Here is a 9575-nt window from a genome sequence, read left to right as displayed (position 1 = left end):
TTTGTTATTTAAACTCTGGTCATTAACATCCCTAATAAAACTGACAATACTTTTGTTATCCAACTGAATTGAACTAACAATATTTATCTATTACTCTACTTATTCATTAAAATAAGTATTAGACCGTTCCTCATGCTCTGTCCTACCATACCGACTGCTCGGGTGTTTTATTGCGGCTGGCAGATTATTTCTACAATTGCCGTCAAAAGTCAAAACGATATACATGGAGCCAAAGCATACTCAAATCAATGTCAAAGTCTTTCCGCACCAAGACATGATCGAAATATAACTTTTATTTACTATAAAAATACAACAAATCATGCTGGCCTACAGCTACCGTTTTCTCGTAAATGTTGGAATTTAAATTCAACACAGTTGCTACGGTTTTAGATTATTTGCTTTTGCCTTCGCTGATATTTTTTAAAGAGACAAAACACATGTTAAACAGATAGCGGAACATCCGAATCATTCATTAACTCGAACCAACTGGAGATCATTTTATCCCGCAACTGCTAATCCGCAGATTTAAAACCCACTTTGATTATTGTTAATCACTAAGTTATTACGAATTCTGAGCAGCGTTCGCGTTGTTTGCGGTAAAATAAATAATACTATGTGTAATATGGAGGAATGCAAACGGTGCTACTGTCTACGTTAACACACTTTGGCAAATTTATGCGCGATTCGTTCCTTAAGCGGTAATCTTAATAGGAAACGATGAATTATTACATTTACTTAAGTAAATCGCGTGTAATTGTTAATTAAATTTTGGCAAATTTAACGTCGCATAATTTATAGACCACCTGTTTCTCGGCGGAGCTTTTATGCAATTAACGGCGCGTAATTAAGAACTGATTAATTCAATTCTTATATCTCGCAATAAATCTTGAATTAAATAGCAAATCGATTTCAATTCGATATGTAAGTTCAATTCGCGATTATTTATTGCACTGCGTTGCAGGCCGAGAAATTAAAAAATCCTTTTAAGGATAATATTGCTCCGCTATCAGGGATGATAAAATCGGTAGTACGAAAAATAAATCGAAAAAAAAAAAAAAAACTTTCCAATTTTAAAATTTAAAATTTGAAATTTTAATTAGCGAGGACGCCGCTAGAAGCAAAGCAAAACTATTCTATGAGGAACAAATTAATTTTGTTTTAAGTTTCTTTACTGGACTGGACTGTCGACTTCTTCAGAACTTAACTGAATCTGGCTCGCATTTTACTCAGTACCTGCTTATATATTGTTTGAGGGGGGGCGGAGCTATATGAGGGGCATAAATATCGTTTACCGTTAATTATCGAATTAGAATTAGTTTTATTTATTTTTGCATATAATTAATTCGAAAAATCCGAGAATCTATAGGAATGTATACGCAACCAAACAATCTTAACCGCGACTCTGTACCTGTCACCAATATGGGAATCAGTCATCCTACACGATGTTTATGTCCTTTGTTTAGCTCCGCCCCCCTTAAACAATATATAAGCAGGTACAGAGTAAAATGCGAGCCAGTTTCAGGCAAGCTCTCAAGAGTGCAACAGGAGTATTACAGTATCCTTTGGAAGATTCTTTGAAAAATATTTAAATTAAAATATATCAGATAGACTTGAAAAATCGTGTTTTTAGAGAAAACAGTTCATTGAAAGATTATAAAAGTGTCATGAAGAGTTTCTGTTTTTTAATGCATTAAAAATTACATTCTTTTATATTGCTCTTTTCTGTTCGGATAAAAAACATTTATATTTCCTGTGCAAAATGATTTTCAAAATACTACCACATTTTTAAAATAAAAAAAAATATATGCCTCTAAAAAGATTAGCTAGTTTCAAACCTTAGATGACCTAATTACATTATTTATAATTTTATTTAATATGATTTATAATATTTTGAATAATAAATAAAGAAAATAAATGTGTTTTGGCATGGAACTAACACTTGGTTATCAGGTGGTGTTCAAAATAACATAAAGGTTTTTTTCTACTCCCGCATGTAAAATGCCTAATTACATACCGATCTAGCGTGCGGGAAGCGTCACTTTACTACGTCAGTTTCGTTTCGCACGATCCGAGCCACTTCGAACATTTCCGGGATATTACGGGTTTGGGAGCAATCGGATGTTTTGGGAGATTTTACCGCCCTGTTTGAAGTTTAAAGTTTGACGTTTGTCAATTCTGACGGTCAGTGAATGTATTCGTGTTGTTTTTGAAAAAATGAACCCAACAACTAATACACAGAAAAATGTTCTGCAATATATCAGAAAATTTAAATACTAGTCGGTAAGTAGAGTGACATTTACAATTTAAATTTCCCACAGAAATTTTACACACCGTTCGCATGAACTTTAGTGGTTTTTACAATTTTTATATTAATATCTTGCAAAGACCAAATGTACGACTTTCAAATATCCATCTCTCATCAGTAAAAACAAAACAAAATTGAAGCTTAGGACCTGCTTTTTCTTCCTTCCTACGATCTTAAAAATTTAGTCCTCTTAAAAGCTCTATCCTTGTCTTTTTATTTAAATAAACCACTTAATGATCAATTGTAAAAGTTAAATAAGCAACATAACGTTTTAAAATTGTTGTTTATTCCGTCGTTTATATGACAAATCCAATAATATATCTTTATCTGTCTAACGTATGCAGTTAAGAAGAGACAACAATAGCAGAACCGATCGGAACGATAAACGAATAGTTTTAATGGCAACTAGTTTATATTTTGTTTGATTGGCGCGAAATTTTGTAATCCGATAACCTGTTATTATTTTTAATTTGTTAAATTGTGATTTTTTTTGTGACGGTCGTAGAAAAAGTATAGTATGCAACACGTTTGGTAAACTCTTTATCTCACTCTTTCATTAAGCACTCGCTTAAACTCTTGAGTTAAATACCGTTTACCGCACTTGTTGCATAATATACTATTGATAAGACTATAATCCAAACTCGTCACAATTATATAGAGATTAATGCCGTTTAAACTAGTTAGTTCACGAAGGCCACAAAGAATTGGTTCCAAAACTGTTACCAAATCTATTTTGTTCAGAACAAAGTAGAGCAGGAAAAACAATGATTATAACAAAACTGCAAAAAAAAGTTGTGGGTGATTTAATCTTCTCCAGATTTTTTTATATTACCTAGAAAGACAAACATTTTCATGAGGAAATAATACTTTGTATTTAATTTTCTATAAAATATTTTAGACTTTAGAATAATGAATGCTTTCAATTGCTTTACTTTCTAAATCTTATTCTGAATGTTTCAGTTTTGAGTGTTTTCTTTTCGCTAAGTCTGGCTGCGTTGCGTTAATTTCGCAGGGCATGAAGTAAATTAAAATTTCCTAGTTTTGGTAGGATTGTTCTACCTCATATAAGAATAACGTCATAATTCACAGACCGCAGCAATTGTTTGAACTTGTAATTTCTTACGTCAAAATTTTAAACCTGTGTATCGAAATCAAGAATCAATACTGCGACTATGAGCTTGAACGAAGCGGATTATGATGCTTCGTTCGCGCCGCCGGTCAAATTGAATCGAGATTGTTAAACTTTTTTTGGAATACAAATGTACCGAAAGTAGCGCTCGTATTTACGACGTGCCTCATATCGATTGTTATAACAAACATTTCGGATTGGTATTGCCGTAACTCACACTACATTCAAATTTTTTACAGCCAACAAAGGCGAAATTTATGGTTTATTGACGGAGGCCCGCTGCGTTTTGTATCAAACAATAAAATCAATAAATCTTTCGTCAGCTTCAGATGCCGTTTATCAGTCAGATAATCAAATATAAAAATATCGATCTGTCAGTGGGGAACTGTAGAATACGAAATACGTGAATGCGTAACAGTATATTCAGGCAATCTAAAAGCGAAAAAGAAGTGTCCGCGTCTGCGCAATCTAAATTGGTTTCAGTTATTAGGATCGTAAACGCGATTGACAAAAAATTTCATTTTTTTTTTGTCGAATCAAGGAAAAACTATTTTGTCTACTACCTACTATAAAATACTCAATTAATCAAAATCTCACTTTAAGACATCAGGTTGATTAAGCACTACCAGAAAGAGATTTTAAACAGATGTATGTGTATTTATAAGATCTGTGAATATAGACAGGAAAAGTTTAGTATTGAATACGTTGGTAAACTCTCCACTTGTGCCAAATCGAACTCGTAAGTAAAGTGACGTTTATCAAACTTGTTGCCTAATATAATAATAATAATAATAATAAAGGGCATTCATTCGTTTTCAAAGGAGATATCTTACAAAAAAAGTAACTGTGGAAAGGGCGTCCAACATAGATTTGTAAAGAGTGTTACAGTAGCCTGTGGAAGTTTCTCTGAAAAATCCAACATAGTTGCTGGCATGCAACCCCCTAAAACGAGCATATGACAGACAACCTTTATAAAATAAAATATAGAATATAAATTACTTAGACACTCATTCAAAGTGGTAGAATTAAATTCTGAAAAAACCTTTATTAGTAATTTTAACACTGCTAGAGTGAATTAAAAAAAGAAAGAGATAAGAAAAAATAAACTAACATTATACATATATACAATTTGATAGCTACTAGAACTATGATCGCTCTATATTATGATAAATGTATTGTTTAAGTTTTTGTTTGAATGAAGTTAGTGAGATGATCTCAGTATGAGAGAGAGTTTGTTGTAAGCCTTGATAAGTATGTTTGGGAATGGTTGGCGAGTATTAACCGAATGAATCCACTGATCCCCGAGTAAGTTTGTGAAAAATATATGTCGGACGTTGGAGAGACACTTTTTTTTAATGAAGACTGCGATTTAAAACAATCGTCTAATGCCAGCGAAAATCCACTAGGCTAGTAGATATGTGAACAAAATAATCAAGCAATATTATGGGCAAAAATAATAGACATAGACGCCGAACTATATAATTTTAACACCAAGTGCATAAACCGACTTTTTTATATTTGATTAAAAAAAGTTAAATTTGCTTAATAACTTTCATTCGATTTTACATTCCTTTCTTATCTTATGAAATTAGAAACCAAATTACTAAAGAGAATCTGAGATATATAGAGAGATATATAGATAGACAGATGGTATTTTGGCGTTTGCCAATTCTGACAGTCACGTTACGCTGTACCCAAAACTAAGGCTCGTAGGAAAGATATAATATTCAATGGGTTATTACTTGTTTAGTGAGGACTCGCTCCGCTCGTGCCAAATGAAACAGAGACGTTTGTCAAACTTTTTGCATAAGCTATCTCTTCATTAAATACTGTCGCATGTCAATTCAAGCGTTTCCGGTAATGGTCCTGCACGTCCTCTGCATTCATCACGTCACGAATGTATTCGTGCTGTTTTATGAAAATGTGACGGTCATAATGATCCTAGAAAAAGTGTGGGCAACACGCAAAATTTCTTTAGAAACCTGAAGTGTCTTTGGTCTATTTACGCTATTCAAACCCGTTTCCCAAATTGTCCAGCGACATTTCCAATCCAAACAAGTCACACGGTATATCACAGAATAATATTTATTTTATTTTATATCAAAAGTGTTAATTTAATAATGTTGTATCATATATAATGCTACCTTTTTGAATCGGGAACGTCCCTGAAAAAAGATAAATGCCACTTGTTAACCAGTGACATTTACCACTGGTTGAACATTGTGCTTTCTCTCTACAATTTTTCACCTATTTTCTTAATGATGTTATATTCTAGTTTATATACTTTTTCCATATCAAAAGTTAAGAAATGATTGTCAATAATTTCGATCAGAGCTTGACTGTTATTTATATAAAATTCACCAATACGTAAGATAATACTGAACTGTAAATATAATAAGTCTGTTAATATATTACGGAATTAGTGTACAAAACTCAAAGCTAAAAAAATTCATGTTCTCCAAAAATAATATATTATGCAACAAGTGCGGTAAACGGCAATGGACTAAACGCCTTAAAAAGTTTACCGAACGTGTTGCATACTAAAATTTTTCTACAAGCATTAGCTTTTGAGTACTTTTTGCAAAACGACACGGACACAGTCCCTGACATGACCGTGAAAACTGACAAACGTCAAAACTCAAGGCGTGGAAAATATTTCCGAAAACATCCGATTGCTCCCAAACCCGTGCGTTAATATCCCGGAAATGTCCGAAATGGCTCGGATTAATGGGACAAGAAGTTCACATGGTATAGTGAACGCTTTCGGCACGCTAGATCGGTATGTAATTAGGTATTTTATAGATGGGAGTATAAAAAAATATTTTTATTCCACACTCGATTCCGTAAAAACCCACGATCCACAGGATGTCCCAGTAACGTCAACGAGGAAATTATTTTGGAGTTTCTGAAATGGTCACCAGGTGGCGTGATTTACTTTTATAAAATATATTAAATGAACGATATAACTTTATTTGATAGGCAAATAAGGGCCCAACAGGCCAGTGAAAATCGCATCTAAATATCTTTATCCAAACCCAAAATATGAGTAAAAGATGCCTCAAAAATGTTGTATGTGTATGTTGTATTGCAAATTTATTATTTAAAATGATATTTAAAATCAATATAAAATGTTAATATTTATTATTTATTTTGCTTATTAGTAACACGACACCAAATTTTGCCGCAGCTGGCTGGCAACAAATGATCAGTTTTCGTATTCTGGCCAACCCTAATAATTAATGAAATATTGAGGTATTGTAAAAATAGTAATCACAATGAATAATAATATTTTATTTTAATTGTAAATATCATTTCATCATTATAAATTAAAATTCGGGATAATTAGACATTAGCAAGCCGTGAAGTGGAAATTTTGACCAAAATCCAACTTTTTTTGCGATTTCCACTGGGTTGCTTGCCTCTAATCTGACATAAGAAGGTCATATCGTTGCATTTTCTCAGAAAACTCCACATGGTGACAAACTCTTCGCAATCGCGTTACCCACAACACGATTGATGGTCTAGGAAATGAATGAAATTATGACTCCAAGTTTATTAAGTTGCGGTAAAACTTTTTGGAGACATGGATATTTATTTAAGAAAATCTTCGAACACTTCTCACCACTTTTCTTGAAGAGATAGAGGAAACAGCATTAAACAAAAAATATTTCAATTTTTAGTGTTGAACTGGTCAATTGACCACTTTTTAATTGACTAGTCAAAAAATGTTTTAACTAACATCTTACAATTCTAGAGTGTTATCTATCATTATTTAGTAACAAGATGTATTCTATAATAAATTGTTATGCGTTTGTGATGTCCTATTTACCAATAACCCTCTTCAAAGAATATCCGAATACGATATTTAGAGATTCGGCAAATCTAGATAATAATATCGACCTTCATTTGGTTAACAGAATGACGCCACGGCAACGTAACGCACAATATAAATAACTATAAATATAAAAAATAAATAAAATATAAATTTCACGGTATTTTACAAATTATCTCAGTCAATTGACGGGTCAATTGAAACAAAGCAAAATTGACCGGTTTTTTTGTAGAAACCGAGTTTTACAATGCAAAACAACAATTACACCCCCTGGTGGCCATTCCAGCAATTTCTGTTGACCGATCTACGTAATAATTTTTGTTTTCAAATTTCTAGGACCGTCCGTTTCCATAATAGCGTCCCCGTTGCACTTACTGGGACACGCGGTACATCCTCTTGAATCGCTGTACTGTGCAAAATTTAATGATGAAATTAAAAATTCATACAGTGTTATCGCGAAGGTAAACAAAATTAATAATTTTCTACAACACTAAACAAATTCGGCATAATAACAGTGATTGGAACGCAAAATTCCAGTTATGTAACGGCACGGCGTGCAAATTTCGTCAGTTTTCCAGAAGGCATTGATTTATTGACGTAAATCCACATAGCGTGCGTTAGTCCGTGTCAAAAAAATTACCGTAAAATACCACGTTCCGGTATGCTCGCGCTACTTCGCAAATTTAAAATCACCATAAAAAAATTTAATATTGGAAAAAAAAACACACAGGTATTATTATGCTTGCAAATTAATATACCATTAGCTTAGACGCCCACAGAGGGCTTTAAAAAACCCCGAAGCCAAAAATGATTTATTAAAATTACGCAAATTTCTCGACCGTGGTAAATACAAAACAAAACAACGCCTACTAAAAAATAGCGATAATTGGGGGCGTCGTCGGTTAAAACGTGCGTCGGTTATTAGTTGAAATAGCTGAAAATTCGGAGAAGAAATAAACTAACCAAATGCTAGGAGAAATCAGTTCACTTAATTTAATTGATGATTTAAAATGACGACGCCGTGTTCCTCTGTTTTTCACTACATACGTAAGGCATGTAATGTAAAGAGATTCCTTAATTGCCGACAGGTATCTGTTACTTGGTAACTAAAGGTTCACTTCTTTGTGAAATAGTATATTATGCAAGAAGGGTGGTCACGAGTGACTTAACAAGTTTACCGAACGTGTTGCATACTATACTTTTTCTACGACCGTTAGTTTTTGGTTACATTTTCGCAAAAAGACACGAATACATTAACTGACATGAAGCTCACGTGGTAAAGTGACACTTTCCGCACTCTAGATCGGTGTATAATTAGGTATTTTACAGACGGGAATAGAAAAAAATACTTATGTTACAGTTTTAATTGACCTTTCGACTGAGACCAAAGAAGCTAGTACACTCATAGAAAAAACGTGTAATTTAAAAAAAGTGCTAACGATTTGATTAAAATTAGATGTGATTTTGCTTCATTGGTGCTTTTTAATACATCAATATTTTCCATAACGTCTCCTTGAAACTAACATGCATGATATTTGTCATTACTTATTCTAAAACCATTCAAATTATAATTAACAGATAAAAAGTAATCATCACCAAATATTATTTTAAATGTTTAAAATAACAATTTAAACATGTTATAGATTTAAAACACAAAAGTCATTATTATAAATTGTAGAAAAATTCTTTCTTTTCTGTTAACGATATCATTAAATTCCTATTTCTAAGTTTCAGGAACATGCAATATTAATGTAACAGGTTTTCTTTTAAAATATAATATTTTTATTGGAACTAAATTTGCCCAACAAAAAATAAAACCAACAGATTATTCTCAATCATACTTAGGTTTTGGTAAAAAAATGAAAGAAAATTATTAAGAATGTTTAGGTGTGATGTTGGTTACACTATTTTGTAATGTTAAATTTTATACAGTCCATACATGACATATATACTACATACTACCAAATGGTTAGGAAAACTTTTAGGCACTGAAAATGCAAACGGCGATCACTACCTAACAACACGAGTGGACTACTGAACAGTAGCACTACTAGCAGACTCTAATGGTGGCTTCATCCTTTTTTCTATTGTCTGGTAAAAGTCACATGACACCAGACCCTCTCTTCTTTTTAAAATGTTAATTAAATCTTCCGGAAGTAACAACCGACCGCTCTTATCAATTAAACGTTCAAGTTTGATTAGTGTAGTCATGTTATTATTATAAGAGAACCGAAAAATGTCCTATTGTAATAAGCAAGTAATAATTTGTTTTGAACATATTTCCAATTAAAAAAACTACTGAAAACACT

Source organism: Cylas formicarius, unplaced genomic scaffold (assembly GCF_029955315.1).
Source record: "Cylas formicarius isolate icCylForm1 unplaced genomic scaffold, icCylForm1.1 PGA_scaffold_7__23_contigs__length_41026272, whole genome shotgun sequence".
In the NCBI taxonomy this organism is placed as follows: domain Eukaryota; kingdom Metazoa; phylum Arthropoda; class Insecta; order Coleoptera; family Brentidae; genus Cylas; species Cylas formicarius.
The sequence above is the reverse complement of the archived record's forward strand: the minus strand, read 5'-3'. Positions refer to the sequence as shown.